The sequence below is a fragment of the Stenella coeruleoalba genome, assembly GCF_951394435.1.
Source record: "Stenella coeruleoalba genome assembly, contig: scaffold_140, whole genome shotgun sequence".
Lineage (NCBI taxonomy): Eukaryota > Metazoa > Chordata > Mammalia > Artiodactyla > Delphinidae > Stenella > Stenella coeruleoalba.
The window spans coordinates 215,562-235,623 of record NW_027646299.1 but is presented as its reverse complement, the minus strand read 5'-3'; the positions used below and the strand labels follow the sequence as shown (position 1 = coordinate 235,623).

General features: G+C 43.5%; 1 long non-coding RNA gene across 2 annotated transcripts in view; it reads right to left on the bottom strand.

Annotated features, from left to right (window-relative positions):
• LOC307181183 overlaps nucleotides 1-20,062 on the bottom strand; it is a 218,579-nt gene that overhangs the window by 93,505 nt on the left and 105,012 nt on the right. For both annotated transcript variants that reach the window (XR_013826083.1, XR_013826084.1), the window contains exon 3: nucleotides 4,965-5,042. This is a non-coding gene — a long non-coding RNA (uncharacterized lncRNA). The remainder of the gene's footprint in view (nucleotides 1-4,964; nucleotides 5,043-20,062) is intronic.

The following is a 20,062-nucleotide window of genomic DNA, read 5'->3' as shown; positions in this document are numbered from 1 at the left end:
CAGACACTCGGGAGAAGTGTATGGTGTTTCCTGAAACATCTAAAAAACAAAGCAACAGAGCCTAGGGCACTGCCACTTATGGTCCTATAGCTTAGGGAAATTAAAATCAAAAAGACACAGCCACCCCAAAGTTTGGGATGCCTCTGTTTACAACAACCTCGTTTACAGTACAAGTTCAACATCGCAGAAAGTGAAAAATGGATAAAGAAGTTGTGGTATTTACTTACAAAACAATATCACTCAGCAATGAAATCTATGTCATCAGGCCCTTAGCAGCACAATGAGTGGATTCAGGTATGATGATTCTAACTGAAATAAGTCACACAGAAAAAGAAACATCATAAGATATCTGTAATACACGGAATGTAAACTTGGCTACACAGGAACTGAATTACAGAACAGAACAGGGTCTCAAATTTAGAAAACCAACTTATGCTTGCTTAAGGGTAAAGGTGAGTTGGGGTGCTGCATAAAACCAGAGATTGAAATGAGCACAGATAAAGTTCCTTAAGTCAAATATGGAATAGACAAGAGCTACTCCTTGCTCAACGAAATGGACTCAACACCGCATATTAAACGCCTAAGAATGTACCTGACTAGTAAGTATCGTAAAACCTATGGATTGCTATGTCTCCAAAAGAGAATCAAGCATGTGTACAGGGGCATAAACGCAGCAGTGATCGGATTGGAGAGGTTCGGTGAGCAAATGAAGACCCTTTGAAGTCATATTGCATGGTACCCATTACACGGGTCTCAACTCTCCAGGTTTAAGGTATTCTTCCTTCAGCTAAAACATGCATGTGGAACCCAAGTATGATCAACCATGTGAACGGGAGACGTGTTCAAATATGTCTCAGTTTTCCTCCCCTGGTACTCGGGTGCAACATTCCAGACGCTTTACTAACACTCTCCCCACTTGGAGAGTCAGCGCCTTTAACCTCCTCTTTGGCCCAGTTTGCAATTTCTGCGGAAGATGAACAGGAATAGCGAGAACCAATGAGAGGCTAGCTGGAGGTGTCTGGACGGGCAAATTTAACTCTCATTTCCCACCAGGAAGAGGAAATAACCAAAGGCTCAGCGTGCCGTACCGGAACCAGATTAGGGCCTGAAGCCATCCTGCGGTGTTGCGGCCAGCTCACAAGAAAGCGAGTTGAAGAAAGGAGCTCAGGGGCACTGTAATTCACAAACCTGCAGAGTTATAAATGACAGCTATTGTCCAAAAGTAGACTGAAGTAAGGCTGCCAAGAGGACTTGAAAGCGGGGCAGAATTGCAGGAAACCGATTTCAGGAGGTTGACTGGAATTGCATTGAAAGCATAGGAAAAGAGGCAGAACGTCCACAATGATGCACTTGGCCAAAAAGGGCGTATGCGTTTTTTCCTGAATATATTCAGGAAAAAACGCATACGCCCTTTTTGGCCAACCAAGCAAGCTTGCAAAGGAAATCTGCACTACAATGAAGTCTCACTTCCCCCTTGTCAAAAGGGCCATCTGAAAAAAGTGTAAAATCCAGAAAGGCAGGACAGGCCATGGAGAACTGGGAGCCTTGTTATGCTGATGGGCGGGATGTAAATTGCCAACAGACACTCGGGAGAAGTGTATGGTGTTTCCTGAAACATCTAAAAAACAAAGCAACAGAGCCTAGGGCACTGCCACTTATGGTCCTATAGCTTAGGGAAATTAAAATCAAAAAGACACAGCCACCCCAAAGTTTGGGACGCCTCTGTTTACAAGAACCTCGTTTACAGTACAAGTTCAACATCGCAGAAAGTGAAAAATGGATAAAGAAGTTGTGGTATTTACTTACAAAGCAATATCACTCAGCAATGAAATCTATGTCATCAGGCCCTTAGCATCACAATGAGTGGATTCAGGTATGATGATTCTAACTGAAATAAGTCACACAGAAAAAGAAACATCATAAGTTATCAGTAATACACGGAATGTAAACTTGGCTACACAGGAACTGAATTACAGAACAGAACAGAGTCTCAAATTTAGAAAACCAACTTACGCTTGCTTAAGGGTAAAGGTGAGTTGGGGTGCTGCATAAAACCAGAGATTGAAATGAGCACAGATAAAGTTCCTTAAGCCAAATATGGAATAGACAAGAGCTACTCCTTGCTCAACGAAATGGACTCAACACCGCATATTAAACGCCTAAGAATGTACCTGACTTGTAAGTATCTTAAAACCTATGGATTGCTATGTCTCCGAAAGAGAATCAAGCATGTGTACAGGGGCATAAACGCAGCAGTGATAGGATTGGAGAGATTCGGTGAGCAAATGAAGACCCTTTGAAGTCATATTGCATGGTACCCATTCCACGGGTTTCAACTACCCAGGTTTTAGGTATTCTTCCTTCAGCTAAAACATGCATGTGGAACCCAGAGTATGATCAACCATGTGATCGGGAGGCGTGTTCAAATATGTCTCAGTTTTCCTCCCCTGGTACTCGGGTGCAACATTCCAGACACTTTACTAACACTCTCCCCACTTGGAGAGTCAGCGCCTTTAACCTCCGGTTTGGCACAGTTTGCAATTTCTGCGGAAGATGAACAGGAATAGCGAGAACCAATGAGAGGCTAGCTGGAGGTGTCTGGATGGGCAAATTTAACTCTCATTTCCCACCAGGAGGAGGAAATAACCAAAGGCTCAGCGTGCCGTGCCAGAACCAGATTAGGGCCTGAAGCCATCCTGCGGTGTTGCGGCCAGGTCACAAGAAAGCGAGTTGAAGAAAGGAGCTCAGGGGCACTGTAATTCACAAACCTGCAGAGTTATAAATGACAGCTATCGTCCAAAAATAGACTGAAGTAAGGTTGCCAAGAGGACTTGAAAGCGGGGCAGAATTGCAGGAAACCGATTTCAGGAGGTAGACTGGAATTGCATTGAAAGCATAGGAAAAGAGGCAGAACGTCCACAATGATGCACTTGGCCAAAAAGGGCGTATACGTTTTTTCCTGAATATATTCAGGAAAAAACGCGTACGCCCTTTTTGGCCAACCAAGCAAGCTTGCAAAGGAAATCTGCACTACAATGAAGTCTCACTTCCCCCCGGTCAAAAGGGCCATCTGAAAAAAGTGTAAAATCCAGAAAGGCAGGACAGGCCATGGAGAACTGGGAGCCTTGTTATGCTGATGGGCGGGATGTAAATTGCCAACAGACACTCGGGAGAAGAGTATGGTGTTTCCTGAAACATCTAAAAAACAAAGCAACAGAGCCTAGGACACTGCCACTTATGGTCCTATAGCTTAGGGAAATTAAAATCAAAAAGACACAGCCACCCCAAAGTTTGGGACGCCTCTGTTTACAAGAACCTCATTTACAGTACAAGTTCAACATCGCAGAAAGTGAAAAATGGATAAAGAAGTTGTGGTATTTACTTACAAAGCAATATCACACAGCAATGAAATCTGTGTCATCAGGCCCTTAGCAGAACAATGAGTGGATTCAGGTATGATGATTCTAACTGAAATAAGTCACACAGAAAAAGAAACATCATAAGATATCAGTAATACACGGAATATAAACTTGGCTACACAGGAACTGAATTACAGAACAGAACAGGGTCTCAAATTTAGAAAACCAACTTATGCTTGCTTAAGGGGAAAGGTGAGTTGGGGTGCTGCATAAAACCAGAGATTGAAATGAGCACAGATAAAATTCCTTAAGCCAAATATGGAATAGACAAGAGCTACTCCTTGCTCAACGAAATGGACTCAACACCGCATATTAAACGCCTAAGAATGTACCTGACTAGTAAGTATCGTAAAACCTATGGATTGCTATGTCTCCAAAAGAGAATCAAGCATGTGTACAGGGGCATAAACGTAGCAGTGATAGGATTGGAGAGGTTCGGTGAGCAAATGAAGACCCTTTGAAGTCATATTGCATGGTACCCATTACACGGGTCTCAACTCTCCAGGTTTAAGGTATTCTTCCTTCAGCTAAAACATGCATGTGGAACCCAAGTATGATCAACCATGTGAACGGGAGACGTGTTCAAATATGTCTCAGTTTTCCTCCCCTGGTACTCGGGTGTAACATTCCAGACGCTTTACTAATACTCTCCCCATTTGGAGAGTCAGCGCCTTTAACCTCCTGTTTGGCCCAGTTTGCAATTTCTGCGGAAGATGAACAGGAATAGCGAGAACCAATGGAGACTAGCTGGAGGTGTCTGGACGGGCAAATTTAACTCTCATTTCCTACCAGGAAGAGGAATTAACCAAAGGCTCAGCGTGCCGTGCCGGAACCAGATTAGGGCCTGAAGCCATCCTGCGGTGTTGCGGCCAGCTCACAAGAAAGCGAGTTGAAGAAAGGAGCTCAGGGGCACTGTAATTCACAAATCTGCAGAGTTATAAATGACAGCTATCGTCCGAAAACAGACTGAAGTAAGGCTGCCAAGAGGACTTGAAAGTGGGGCAGAATTGCAGGAAACCAATTTCAGGAGGTAGACTGGAATTGCATTGAAAGCATAGGAAAAGAGGCAGAACGTCCACAATGATGCACTTGGCCAAAAAGGGCGTATGCGTTTTTTCCTGAATATATTCAGGAAAAAACGCATACGCCCTTTTTGGCCAACCAAGCAAGCTTGCAAAGGAAATCTGCACTACAATGAAGTCTCACTTCCCCCCGGTCAAAAGGGCCATCTGAAAAAAGTGTAAAATCCAGAAAGGCAGGACAGGCCATGGAGAACTGGGAGCCTTGTTATGCTGATGGGCGGGATGTAAATTGCCAACAACCACTCGGGAGAAGTGTATGGTGTTTCCTGAAACATCTAAAAAACAAAGCAACAGAACCTAGGGCACTTCCACTTATGGTCCTATAGCTTAGGGAAATTAAAATCAAAAAGACACAGCCACCCCAAAGTTTGGAACGGCTCTGTTTACAAGAACCTCGTTTACAGTACAAGTTCAACATCGCAGAAAGTGAAAAATGGATAAAGAAGTTGTGGTATTTACTTACAAAGCAATATCACTCAGCAATGAAATCTGTGTCATCAGGCCCTTAGAAGCACAATGAGTGGATTCAGGTATGATGATTCTAAATGAAATAAGTCACACAGAAAAAGAAACATCATAAGATATCAGTAATACACGGAATGTAAACTTGGCTACACAGGAACTGAATTACAGTACAGAACAGGGTCTCAAATTTAGAAAACCAACTTATGCTTGCTTAAGGGTAAAGGTGAGTTGTGGTGCTGCATAAAATCAGAGATTGAAATGAGCACAGATAAAGTTCCTTAAGTCAAATATGGAATAGACAAGAGCTACTCCTTGCTCAACGAAATGGACTCAACACCGCATATTAAACGCCTAAGAATGTACCTTACTAGTAAGTATCGTAAAACCTATGGATTGCTATGTCTCCGAAAGAGAACCAAGCATGTGTACAGGGGCATAAACGTAGCAGTGATAGGATTGGAGAGGTTCGGTGAGCAAATGAAGACCCTTTGAAGTCATATTGCATGGTACCCATTACACGGGTCTCAACTCTTCAGGTTTAAGGTATTCTTCCTTCAGCTAAAACATGCATGTGGAACCCAAGTATGATCAACCATGTGAACGGGAGACGTGTTCAAATATGTCTCAGTTTTCGTACCCTGGTACTCGGGTGCAACATTCCAGACGCTTTACTAACACTCTCCCCTTTTGGAGAGTCAGCGCCTTTAACCTCCTGTTTGGCCCAGTTTGCAATTTCTGCAGAAGATGAACAGGAATAGCGAGAACCAATGGAGACTAGCTGGAGGTGTCTGGACGGGCAAATTTAACTCTCATTTCCTACCAGGAAGAGGAATTAACCAAAGGCTCAGCGTGCCGTGCCGGAACCAGATTAGGGCCTGAAGCCATCCTGCGGTGTTGCGGCCAGCTCACAAGAAAGCGAGTTGAAGAAAGGAGCTCAGGGGCACTGTAATTCACAAACCTGCAGAGTTATAAATGACAGCTATCGTCCAAAAATAGACTGAAGTAAGGCTGCCAAGAGGACTTGAAAGTGGGGCAGAATTGCAGGAAACCGATTTCAGGAGGTAGACTGGAATTGCATTGAAAGCATAGGAAAAGAGGCAGAACGTCCACAATGATGCCCTTGGCCAAAAAGGGCGTATGCGTTTTTTCCTGAATATATTCAGGAAAAAACGCATACGCCCTTTTTGGCCAACCAAGCAAGCTTGCAAAGGAAATCTGCACTACAATGAAGTCTCACTTCCCCCGGGTAAAAAGGGCCATCTGAAAAAAGTGTAAAATCCAGAAAGGCAGGACAGGCCATGGAGAACTGGAAGCCTTGTTATGCTGATGGGCGGGATGTAAATTGCCAACAACCACTCGGGAGAAGTGTATGGTGTTTCCTGAAACATCTAAAAAACAAAGCAACAGAACCTAGGGCACTTCCACTTATGGTCCTATAGCTTAGGGAAATTAAAATCAAAAAGACACAGCCACCCCAAAGTTTGGAACGGCTTTGTTTACAACAACCTCGTTTACAGTACAAGTTCAACATCGCAGAAAGTGAAAAATGGATAAAGAAGTTGTGGTATTTACTTACAAAGCAATATCACTCAGCAATGAAATCTGTGTCATCAGGCCCTTAGCAGCACAATGAGTGGATTCAGGTATGATGATTCTAACTGAAATAAGTCACACAGAAAAAGAAACATCATAAGATATCAGTAATACACGGAATGTAAACTTGGCTACACAGGAACTGAATTACAGAACAGAACAGGGTCTCAAATTTAGAAAACCAACTTATGCTTGCTTAAGGGTAAAGGTGAGTTGTGGTGCTGCATAAAACCAGAGATTGAAATGAGCACAGATAAAGTTCCTTAAGTCAAATATGGAATAGACAAGAGCTACTCCTTGCTCAACGAAATGGACTCAACACCGCATATTAAACGCCTAAGAATGTACCTGACTAGTAAGTATCGTAAAACTTATGGATTGCTATGTCTCCAAAAGAGAATCAAGCATGTGTACAGGGGCATAAACGTAGCAGTGATAGGATTGGAGAGGTTCGGTGAGCAAATGAAGACCCTTTGAAGTCATATTGCATGGTACCCATTACACGGGTCTTAACGCTCCAGGTTTAAGGTATTCTTCATTCAGCTAAAACATGCATGTGGAACCCAAGTATGATCAACCATGTGAACGGGAGACGTGTTCAAATATGTCTCAGTTTTCCTCCCCTGGTACTCGGGTGCAACATTCCAGACGCTTTACTAACACTCTCCCCACTTGGAGAGTCAGCGACTTTAACCTCCTCTTTGGCCCAGTTTGCAATTTCTGCGGAAGATGAACAGGAATAGCGAGAACCAATGGAGACTAGCTGGAGGTGTCTGCACGGGCAAATTTAACTCTCATTTCCTACCAGGAAGAGGAATTAACCAAAGGCTCAGCGTGCCGTGCCGGAACCAGATTAGGGCCTGAAGCCATCCTGCGGTGTTGCGGCCAGGTCACAAGAAAGCGAGTTGAAGAAAGGAGCTCAGGGGCACTGTAATTCACAAACCTGCAGAGTTATAAATGACAGCTATCGTCCAAAAATAGACTGAAGTAAGGCTGCCAAGAGGACTTGAAAGCGGGGCAGAAATGCAGGAAACCGATTTCAGGAGGTAGACTGGAATTGCATTGAAAGCATAGGAAAAGAGGCAGAACGTCCACAATGATGCACTTGGCCAAAAAGGGCGTATGCGTTTTTTCCTGAATATATTCAGGAAAAAACGCATACGCCCTTTTTGGCCAACCAAGCAAGCTTGCGAAGGAAATCTGCACTACAATGAAGTCTCACTTCCCCCCGGTCAAAAGGGCCATCTGAAAAAAGTGTAAAATCCAGAAAGGCAGGACAGGCCATGGAGAACTGGGAGCCTTGTTATGCTGATGGGCGGGATGTAAATTGCCAACAGACACTCAGGAGAAGTGTATGGTGTTTCCTGAAACATCTAAAAAACAAAGCAACAGAACCTAGGGCACTTCCACTTATGGTCCTATAGCTTAGGGAAATTAAAATCAAAAAGACACAGCCACCCCAAAGTTTGGAACGGCTCTGTTTACAAGAACCTCGTTTACAGTACAAGTTCAACATCGCAGAAAGTGAACAATGGATAAAGAAGTTGTGGTATTTAGTTACAAAGCAATATCACTCAGCAATGAAATCTATGTCATCAGGCCCTTAGCAGCACAATGAGTGGATTCAGGTATGATGATTCTAACTGAAATAAGTCACACAGAAAAAGAAACATCATAAGATATCAGTAATACACGGAATGTAAACTTGGCTACACAGGAACTGAATTACAGAACAGAACAGGGTCTCAAATTTAGAAAACCAACTTATGCTTGCTTAAGGGGAAAGGTGAGTTGGGGTGCTGCATAAAACCAGAGATTGAAATCAGCACAGATAAAGTTCCTTACGCCAAATATGGAATAGACAAGAGCTACTCCTTGCTCAATGAAATGGACTCAACACCGCATATTAAACACCTAAGAATGTACCTGACTAGAAAGTATCTTAAAACCTATGGATTGCTATGTCTCCGAAAGAGAATCAAGCATGTGTACAGGGCCATAAACGCAGCAGTGATAGGATTGGAGAGGTTCGGTGAGCAAATGAAGACCCTTTGAAGTCATATTGCATGGTACCCATTACACGGGTTTCAACTACCCAGTTTTAAGGTATTCTTCCTTTAGCTAAAACATGCATGTGGAACCTAGAGTATGATCAACCATGTGATCGGGAGACGTGTTCAAATATGTCTCAGTTTTCTTACCCTGGTACTCGGGTGCAACATTCCAGACGCATTACTAACACTCTCCCGACTTGGAGAGTCAGTCCCTTTAACCTCCTGTTTGGCCCAGTTTGCAATTTCTGTGGAAGATGAACAGGAATAACGAGAACCAATGAGAGGCAAGCTGGAGGTGTCTGGATGGGCAAATTTAACTCTCATTTCCCACCAGGAAGAGGAATTAACCAAAGGCTCAGCGTGCCGTGCCAGAACCAGATTAGGGCCTGAAGCCATCCTGCGGTGTTGCGGCCAGGTCACAAGAAAGCGAGTTGAAGAAAGGAGCTCAGGGGCACTGTAATTCACAAACCTGCAGAGTTATAAATGACAGCTATCGTCCAAAAATAGACTGAAGTAAGGCTGCCAAGAGGACTTGAAAGCGGGGCAGAATTGCAGGAAACCGATTTCAGGAGGTAGACTGGAATTGCATTGAAAGCATAGGAAAAGAGGCAGAACGTCCACAATGATGCACTTGGCCAAAAAGGGCGTATGCGTTTTTTCCTGAATATATTCAGGAAAAAACGCATACGCCCTTTTTGGCCAACCAAGCAAGCTTGCAAAGGAAATCTGCACTACAATGAAGTCTCACTTCCCCCCGGTCAAAAGGGCCATCTGAAAAATGTGTAAAACCCAGAAAGGCAGGACAGGCCATGGAGAACTGGGAGCCTTGTTATGCTGATGGGCGGGATGTAAATTGCCAACAGACACTCGGGAGAAGTGTATGGTGTTTCCTGAAACATCTAAAAAACAAAGCAACAGAGCCTAGGGCACTGCCACTTATGGTCCTATAGCTTAGGGAAATTAAAATCAAAAAGATACAGCCACCCCAAAGTTTGGGACGCCTCTGTTTACAAGATCCTCGTTTACAGTACAATTTCAACATCGCAGAAAGTGAAAAATGGATAAAGAAGTTGTGGTATTTACTTACAAAGCAATATCACTCAGCAATGAAATCTATGTCATCAGGCCCTTAGCAGCACAATGAGTGGATTCAGGTATGATGATTCTAACTGAAATAAGTCACACAGAAAAAGAAACATCATAAGATATCAGTAATATATGGAATGTAAACTTGGCTACACAGGAACTGAATTACAGAACAGAACAGGATCTCAAATTTAGAAAACCAACTTATGCTTGCTTAAGGGGAAAGGTGAGTTGGGGTGCTGCATAAAACCAGAGATTGAAATGAGCACAGATAAAGTTCCTTAAGCCAAATATGGAATAGACAAGAGCTACTCCTTGCTCAACGAAATGGACTCAACACCGCATATTAAACGCCTAAGAATGTACCTGACTAGTAAGTATCTTAAAACCTATAGATTGCTATGTCTCCGAAAGAGAATCAAGCATGTGTACAGGGGCAAAAACGCAACAGTGATAGGATTGGAGAGGTTCGGTGAGCAAATGAAGACCCTTTGAAGTCATATTGCATGGTACCCATTCCACGGGTTTCAACTACCAAGGTTTTAGGTATTCTTCCTTCAGCTAAAACATGCATGTGGAACCCAGAGTATGATCAACCATGTGATCGGGAGACGTGTTCAAATATGTCTCAGTTTTCCTCCCCTGGTACTCGGGTGCAACATTCCAGACGCTTTACTAACACTCTCTCCACTTGGAGAGTCAGCGCCTTTAACCTCCTGTTTGGCACAGTTTGCAATTTCTGCCGAAGTTGAACAGGAATAGCGAGAACCAATGAGAGGCTAGCTGGAGGTGTCTGGACGGGCAAATTTAACTCTCATTTCCCACCAGGAAGAGGAAATAACCAAAGGCTCAGCGTGCCGTACCGGAACCAATTTAGGGCCTGGAGCCATCCTGCGGTGTTGCGGCCAGCTCAAAAGAAAGCGAGTTGAAGAAAGGAGCTCAGGGGCACTGTAATTCACAAACCTGCAGAGTTATAAATGACAGCTATCGTCCAAAAATAGACTGAAGTAAGGCTGCCAAGAGGACTTGAAAGCGGGGCAGAATTGCAGGAAACCGATTTCAGGAGGTAGACTGGAATTGCATTGAAAGCATAGGAAAAGAGGCAGAACGTCCACAATGATGCACTTGGCCAAAAAGGGCGTATGCGTTTTTTCCTGAATATATTCAGGAAAAAACGCATACGCCCTTTTTGGCCAACCAAGCAAGCTTGCAAAGGAAATCTGCACTACAATGAAGTCTCACTTCCCCCCGGTCAAAAGGGCCATCTGAAAAAAGTGTAAAATCCAGAAAGTCAGGACAGGCCATGGAGAACTGGGAGCCTTGTTATGCTGATGGGCGGGATGTAAATTGCCAACAACCACTCGGGAGAAGTGTATGGTGTTTCCTGAAACATCTAAAAAACAAAGCAACAGAGCCTAGGGCACTTCCACTTATGGTCCTATAGCTTAGGGAAATTAAAATCAAAAAGACACAGCCACCCCAAAGTTTGGAACGGCTCTTTTTACAAGAACCTCGTTTACAGTACAAGCTCAACATCGCAGAAAGTGAAAAATGGATAAAGAAGTTGTGGTATTTATTTACAAAGCAATATCACTCAGCAATGAAATCTGTGTCATCAGGCCCTTAGCAGAACAATGAGTGGATTCAGCTATGATGATTCTAACTGAAATAAGTCACACAGAAAAAGAAACATCATAAGATATCAGTAATACACGGAATGTAAACTTGGCTACACAGGAACTGAATTACAGAACAGAACAGGGTCTCAAATTTAGAAAACAAACTTATGCTTGCTTAAGGGTAAAGGTGAGTTGTGGTGCTTCATAAAACCAGAGATTGAAATGAGCACAGATAAAGTTCCTTAAGCCAAATATGGAATAGACAAGAGCTACTCCTTGCTCAACGAAATGGACTCAACACCGCATATTAAACGCCTAAGAATGTACCTGACTAGTAAGTATCTTAAAACCTATGGATTGCTATGTCTCCGAAAGAGAATCAAGCATGTGTACAGGGGCATAAACGCAGCAGTGATAGGATTGGAGAGGTTCGGTGAGCAAATGAAGACCCTTTGAAGTCATATTGCATGGTACCCATTCCACGGGTTTCAACTACCCAGGTTTTAGGTATTCTTCCTTCAGCTAAAACATGCATGTGGAACCCAGAGTATGATCAACCATGCGATCGGGAGGCGTGTTCAAATATGTCTCAGTTTTCCTCCCCTGGTACTCGGGTGCAACATTCCAGACGCTTTACTAACACTCTCCCCACTTGGAGAGTCAGCGCCTTTAACCTCCTGTTTGGCACAGTTTGCAATTTCTGCCGAAGTTGAACAGGATTAGCGAGAACCAATGAGAGGCTAGCTGGAGGTGTCTGGACGGGCAAATTTAACTCTCATTTCCCACCAGGAAGAGGAAATAACCAAAGGCTCAGCGTGCCGTACCGGAACCAATTTAGGGCCTGAAGCCATCCTGCGGTGTTGCGGCCAGCTCAAAAGAAAGCGAGTTGAAGAAAGGAGCTCAGGGGCACTGTAATTCACAAACCTGCAGAGTTATAAATGACAGCTATTGTCCAAAAATATACTGAAGTAAGGCTGCCAAGAGGACTTGAAAGCAGGGCAGAATTGCAGGAAACCGATTTCAGGAGGTAGACTGGAATTGCATTGAAAGCATAGGAAAAGAGGCAGAACGTCCACAATGATGCACTTAGCCAAAAAGTGCGTATGCGTTTTTTCCTGAATATATTCAGGAAAAAACGCATACGCCCTTTTTGGCCAACCAAGCAAGCTTGCAAAGGAAATCTGCACTACAATGAAGTCTCACTTCCCCCCGGTCAAAAGGGCCATCTGAAAAAAGTGTAAAATCCAGAAAGGCAGGACAGGCCATGGAGAACTGGGAGCCTTGTTATGCTGATGGGCGGGATGTAAATTGCCAACAACCACTCGGGAGAAGTGTATGGTGTTTCCTGAAACATCTAAAAAACAAAGCAACAGAACCTAGGGCACTTCCACTTATGGTCCTATAGCTTAGGGAAATTAAAATCAAAAAGACACAGCCACCCCAAAGTTTGGAACGGCTCTGTTTACAAGAAACTCATTTATAGTACAAGTTCAACATCGCAGAAAGTGAAAAATGGATAAAGAAGTTGTGGTATTTACTTACAAAGCAACATCACTCAGCAATGAAATCTGTGTCACAAGGCCCTTAGCAGCACAATGAGTGGATTCAGGTATGATGATTCTAACTGAAATAAGTCACACAGAAAAAGAAACATCATAAGTTATCAGTAATACACGGAATGTAAACTTGGCTACACAGGAACTGAATTACAGAACAGAACAGGGTCTCAAATTTAGAAAACCAACTTATGCTTGCTTAAGGGGAAAGGTGAGTTGGGGTGCTGCATAAAACCAGAGATTGAAATGAGCACAGATAAAGTTCCTTAAGCCAAATATGGAATAGACAAGAGCTACTCCTTGCTCAACGAAATGGACTCAACACCGCATATTAAACGCCTAAGAATGTACCTGACTAGTAAGTATCTTAAAACCTATGGATTGCTATGTCTCTGAAAGAGAATCAAGCATGTGTACAGGGGCATAAACGCAGCAGTGATAGGATTGGAGAGGTTCGGTGAGTAAATGAAGACCCTTTGAAGTCATATTGCATGGTACCCATTACACGGGTCTCAACTCTCCAGGTTTAAGGTATTCTTCCTTCAGCTAAAACATGCATGTGGAACCCAGAGTATGATCAACCGTGTGAACGGGAGACGTGTTCAAATATGTCTCAGTTTTCCTACCCTGGTACTCGGGTGCAACATTCCAGATGCTTTACTAACACTCTGCCGACTTGGAGAGTCAGTCCCTTTAACCTCCTGTTTGGCCCAGTTTGCAATTTCTGTGGAAGATGAACAGGAATAGCGAGAACCAATGAGAGGCTAGCTGGAGGTGTCTGGATGGGCAAATTTAACTCTCATTTCCCACCAGGAAGAGGAATTAACCAAAGGCTCAGCATGCCGTGCCAGAACCAGATTAGGGCCTGAAGCCATCCTGTGGTGTTGCGGCCAGATCACAAGAAAGCGAGTTGAAGAAAGGAGCTCAGGGGCACTGTAATTCACAAACCTGCAGAGTTATAAATGACAGCTATCGTCCAAAAATAGACTGAAGTAAGGCTGCCAAGAGGACTTGAAAGCGGGGCAGAATTGCAGGAAACCGATTTCAGGAGGTAGACTGGAATTGTATTGAAAGCATAGGAAAAGAGGCAGAACGTCCACAATGATGCACTTGGCCAAAAAGGGCGTATGCGTTTTTTCCTGAATATATTCAGGAAAAAACGCATACGCCCTTTTTGGCCAACCAAGCAAGCTTGCAAAGGAAATCTGCACTACAATGAAGTCTCACTTCCCCCCGGTCAAAAGGGCCATCTGAAAAATGTGTAAAATCCAGAAAGGCAGGACAGGCCATGGAGAACTGGGAGCCTTGTTATGCTGATGGGCGGGATGTAAATTGCCAACAGACACTCGGGAGAAGTGTATGGTGTTTCCTGAAACATCTAAAAAACAAAGCAACAGAGCCTAGGGCACTTCCACTTATGGTCCTATAGCTTAGGGAAATTAAAATCAAAAAGACACAGCCACCCCAAAGTTTGGGACGCCTCTGTTTACAAGAACCTCGTTTACAGTACAATTTCAACATCGCAGAAAGTAAAAAATGGATAAAGAAGTTGTGGTATTTACTTACAAAGCCATATCACTCAGCAATGAAATCTATGTCATCAGGCCCGTAGCAGCATAATGAGTGGATTCAGGTACGATGATTCTAACTGAAATAAGTCACACAGAAAAAGAAACATCATAAGATATCACTAATACACGGAATGTAAACTTGGCTACACAGGAACTGAATTCCAAAACAGAACAGGGTCTCAAATTTAGAAAACCAACTTATGCTTGCTTAAGGGTAAAGGTGAGTTGGGGTGCTGCATAAAACCAAAGATAGAAATGAGCACAGATAAATTTCCTTAAGCCAAATATGGAATAGACAAGAGCTACTCCTTGCTCAACGAAATGGACTCAACACCCCATATTAAACGCCTAAGAATGTACGTGACTAGTAAGTATCTTAAAACCTATGGATTGCTATGTCTCCGAAAGAGAATCAAGCGTGTGTACAGGGGCATAAACACAGCAGTGAAAGGATTGGAGAGGTTCGGTGAGCAAAAGAAGACCCTTTGAAGTCATATTACATGGTACCCATTCCACGGGTTTCAACTTCCCAGGTTTAAGGTATTCTTCCTTCAGCTAAAACATGCATGTGGAACCTAGAGTATGATCAACCATGTGATCGGGAGACGTGTTCAAATATGTCTCAGTTTTCATACCCTGGTACTCGGGTGCAACATTCCAGACGCTTTACTAACACTCTCCCGACTTGGAGAGTCAGTCCCTTTAACCTCCTGTTTGGCCCAGTTTGCAATTTCTGCGGAAGATGAACAGGAATAGCGAGAACCAATGAGAGACTAGCTGGAGGTGTCTGGACGGGCAAATTTAACTCTCATTTCCCACCAGGAAGATGAATTAACCAAAGGCTCAGCGTGCTGTGCCAGAACCAGATTAGGGCCTGAAGCCATCCTGCGGTGTTGCGGCCAGCTCAAAAGAAAGCGAGTTGAAGAAAGGAGCTCAGGGGCACTGTAATTCACAAACCTGCAGAGTTATAAATGACAGCTATCGTCCAAAAATAGACTGAAGTAAGGCTGCCAAGAGGACTTGAAAGCAGGGCAGAATTGCAGGAAACCGATTTCAGGAGGTAGACTGGAATTGCATTGAAAGCATAGGAAAAGAGGCAGAACGTCCACAATGATGCACTTGGCCAAAAAGTGCGTATGCGTTTTTTCCTGAATATATTCAGGAAAAAACGCATACGCCCTTTTTGGCCAACCAAGCAAGCTTGCAAAGGAAATCTGCACTAAAAAGAAGTCTCACTTCCCCCCCGGTCAAAAGGGCCATCTGAAAAAGGTGTAAAATCCAGAAAGGCAGGACAGGCCATGGAGAACTGGGAGCTTTGTTATGCTGATGGGCGGGATGTAAATTGTCAACAGACACTCCTGAGAAGTGTATGGTGTTTCCTGAAACATCTAAAAAACAAAGCAACAGAGCCTAGGGCACTTCCACTTATGGTCCTATAGCTTAGGGAAATTTAAATCAAAAAGACACAGCCACCCAAAAGTTTGGGACTCCTCTGTTTACAAGAACCGCGTTTACTCTAAAAGTTCAATATCGCAGAAAGTGAAAAATGGATAAAGAAGTTGTGGTACTTACGTACAATGCAGTATCACTCAGCAATGAAATCTTTGTCATCAGGCCCGTAGCAGCTTAATGAGTGGATTCAGGTACGATGTTTCTAACTGAAATAAGTCACACAGAAAAAGAAACATCATAAGATATCACTAATACACGGAATGTAAACTTGGCTACACAGGAACTGAATTACAGAACAGAACAGGGTCTCAAATTTAGAAAACCAACTTATGCTTGCTTAAGGGGAAAGGTGAGTTGGGGTGCTGCATAAAACCAGAGATCGAAATGAGCACAGATAAAGTTCCTTAAGCCAAATATGGAATAGACAAGAGCTACTGCTTGCTCAACGAAATGGACTCGACACCGCATATTAAACGCCTAAGAATGTACCTGACTAGTAAGTATCTTAAAACCTATGGATTGCTATGTCTCCGAAAGAGAATGAAGCATGTGTACAGGGGCATAAACACAGCAGTGAAAGGACTGGAGAGGTTCGGTGAGCAAAAGAAGACCCTTTGAAGTCATATTACATGGTACCCATTCCATGGGTTTTAACTACCCAGGTTTAAGGTATTCTTCCTTCAGCTAAAACTTGCATGTGGAACCTAGAGTATGATCAACCATGTGATCGGGAGACGTGTTCAAATATGTCTCAGTTTTCGTACCCTGGTACTCGGGTGCAACATTCCAGACGCTTTACTAACACTCTCCCCAATTGGAGAGTCAGTCCCTTTAACCTCCTGTTTGGCCCAGTTTGCAATTACTGTGGAAGATGAACAGGAATAGTGAGAACCAATGAGAGACTAGCTGAAGGTGTCTGGATGGGCAAATTTAACTCTCATTTCCCACCAGGAATAGGAATTAACCAAAGGCTCAGCGTGCCGTGCCAGAACCAGATTAGGGCGTGAAGCCATCCTGCGGTGTTGCGGCCAGCTCACAAGAAAGCGAGTTGAAGAAAGGAGCTCAGGGGCACTGTAATTCACAAACCTGCAGAGTTATAAATGACAGCTATCGTCCAAAAATAGACTGAAGTAAGGTTGCCAAGAGGACTTGAAAGCGGGGCAGAATTGCAGGAAACCGATTTCAGGAGGTAGACTGGAATTGCATTGAAAGCATAGGAAAAGAGGCAGAACGTCCACAATGATGCACTTGGCCAAAAAGGGCGTATGCGTTTTTTCCTGAATATATTCAGGAAAAAACGCATACGCCCTTTTTGGCCAACCAAGCAAGCTTGCAAAGGAAATCTGCACTACAATGAAGTCTCACTTCCCCCCGGTCAAAAGGGCCATCTGAAAAAAGTGTAAAATCCAGAAAGGCAGGACAGGCCATGGAGAACTGGGAGCCTTGATATGCTGATGGGCGGGATGTAAATTGCCAACAGACACTCGGGAGAAGTGTATGGTGTTTCCTGAAACATCTAAAAAACAATGCAACAGAGCCTAGGACACTGCCACTTATGGTCCTATAGCTTAGGGAAATTAAAATCAAAAAGACACAGCCACCCCAAAGTTTGGGACGCCTCTGTTTACAAGAACCTCGTTTACAGTACAAGTTCAACATTGTAGAAAGTGAAAAATGGATAAAGAAGTTGTGGTATTTACTTACAAAGCAATATCACTCAGCAATGAAATCTGTGTCATCAGGCCCTTAGCAGCACAATGAGTGGATTCAGGTATGATGATTCTAACTGAAATAAGTCACACAGAAAAAGAAACATCATAAGATATCAGTAATAGATGGAATGTAAACTTGGCTACACAGGAACTGAATTACAGAACAGAACAGGGTCTCAAATTTAGAAAACCAACTTATGCTTGCTTAAGGGTAAAGGTGAGTTGGGGTGCTGCATAAAACCAGAGATTGAAATGAGCACAGATAAAGTTCCTTAAGCCAAATATGGAATAGACAAGAGCTACTCCTTGCTCAACGAAATGGACTCAACACCGCATATTAAACGCCTAAGAATGTACCTGACTTGTAAGTATCTTAAAACCTATGGATTGCTATGTCTCCGAAAGAGAATCAAGCATGTGTACAGGGGCATAAACGCAGCAGTGATAGGATTGGAGAGGTTCGGTGAGCAAATGAAGACCCTTTGAAGTCATATTGCATGGTACCCATTCCACGGGTTTCAACTACCCAGGTTTAAGGTATTCTTCCTTCAGCTAAAACATGCATGTGGAACCTAGAGTATGATCAACCATGTGATCAGGAGACGTGTTCAAATATGTCTCAGTTTTCGTACCCTGGTACTCGGGTGCAACATTCCAGACGCTTTACTAACACTCTCCCGACTTGGAGAGTCAGTCCCTTTAACCTCCTGTTTGGCCCAGTTTGCAATTTCTGCGGAAGATAAACAGGAATAGCGAGAACCAATGAGAGACTAGCTGGAGGTGTCTGGACAGGCAAATTTAACTCTCATTTCCCACCAGGAAGAGGAATTAACCAAAGGCTCAGCGTGCCGTGCCGGAACCAGATTAGGGCCTGAAGCCATCCTGCGGTGTTGCGGCCAGCTCACAAGAAAGCGAGTTGAAGAAAGGAGCTCAGGGGCACTGTAATTCACAAACCTGCAGAGTTATAAATGACAGCTATCGTCCAAAAATAGACTGAAGTAAGGCTGCCAAGAGGACTTGAAAGCGGGGCAGAATTGCAGGAAACCGATTTCAGGAGGTAGACTGGAATTGCATTGAAAGCATAGGAAAAGAGGCAGAACGTCCAAAATGATGCACTTGGCCAAAAAGGGCGTATGTGTTTTTTCCTGAATATATTCAGGAAAAAACGCATACGCCCTTTTTGGCCAACCAAGCAAGCTTGCAAAGGAAATCTGCACTACAATGAAGTCTCACTTCCCCCCGGTCAAAAGGGCCATCTGAAAAAAGTGTAAAATCCAGAAAGGCAGGACAGGCCATGGAGAACTGGGAGAATTGTTATGCTGATGGGCGGGATGTAAATTGCCAACAGACACTCGGGAGAAGTGTATGGTGTTTCCTGAAACATCTAAAAAACAAAGCAACAGAACCTAGGGCACTTCCACTTATGGTCCTATAGCTTAGGGAAATTAAAATCAAAAAGACACAGCCACCCCAAAGTTTGGAACGGCTCTGTTTACAAGAACCTCGTTTACAGTACAAGTTCAACATCGCAGAAAGTGAAAAATGGATAAAGAAGTTGTGGTATTTACTTACAAAGCAATATCACTCAGCAATGAAATCTGTGTCATCAGGCCCTTAGCAGCACAATGAGTGGATTCAGGTATGATGATTCTAACTGAAATAAGTCACACAGAAAAAGAAACATCATAAGCTATCAGTAATACACGGAATGTAAACTTGGCTACACAGGAACTGAATTACAGAACAGAACAGGGTCTCAAATTTAGAAAACCAACTTATGCTTGCTTAAGGTGAAAGGTGAGTTGGGGTGCTGCATAAAACCAGAGATTGAAATGAGCACAGATAAAGTTCCTTAAGCCAAATATGGAATACACAAGAGCTACTCCTTGCTCAACGAAATGGACTCAACACCGCATATTAAACGCCTAAGAATGTACCTGACTAGTAAGTATCTTAAAACCTATGGATTGCTATGTCTCCGAAAGAGAATCAAGCATGTGTACAGGGGCATAAAGGCAGCAGTGATAGCATTGGAGAGGTTCGGTGAGCAAATGAAGACCCTTTGAAGTCATATTGCATGGTACCCATTCCACGGGTTTCAACTACCCAGGTTTTAGGTATTCTTCCTTCAGCTAAAACATGCATGTGGAACCCAGACTATGATCAACCATGTGATCGGGAGACGTGTTCAAATATGTCTCAGTTTTCGTACCCTGGTACTCGGGTGCAACATTCCAGACGCTTTACTAACACTCTCCCCACTTGGAGAGTCAGTCCCTTTAACCTCCTGTTTGGCCCAGTTTGCAATTTCTGCGGAAGATGAACAGGAATAGTGAGAACCAATGAGAGACTAGCTGGAGGTGTCTGGACGGGCAAATTTAACTCTCATTTCCCACCAGGAAGAGGAATTAACCAAAGGCTCAGCGTGCCGTGCCGGAACCAGATTAGGGCCT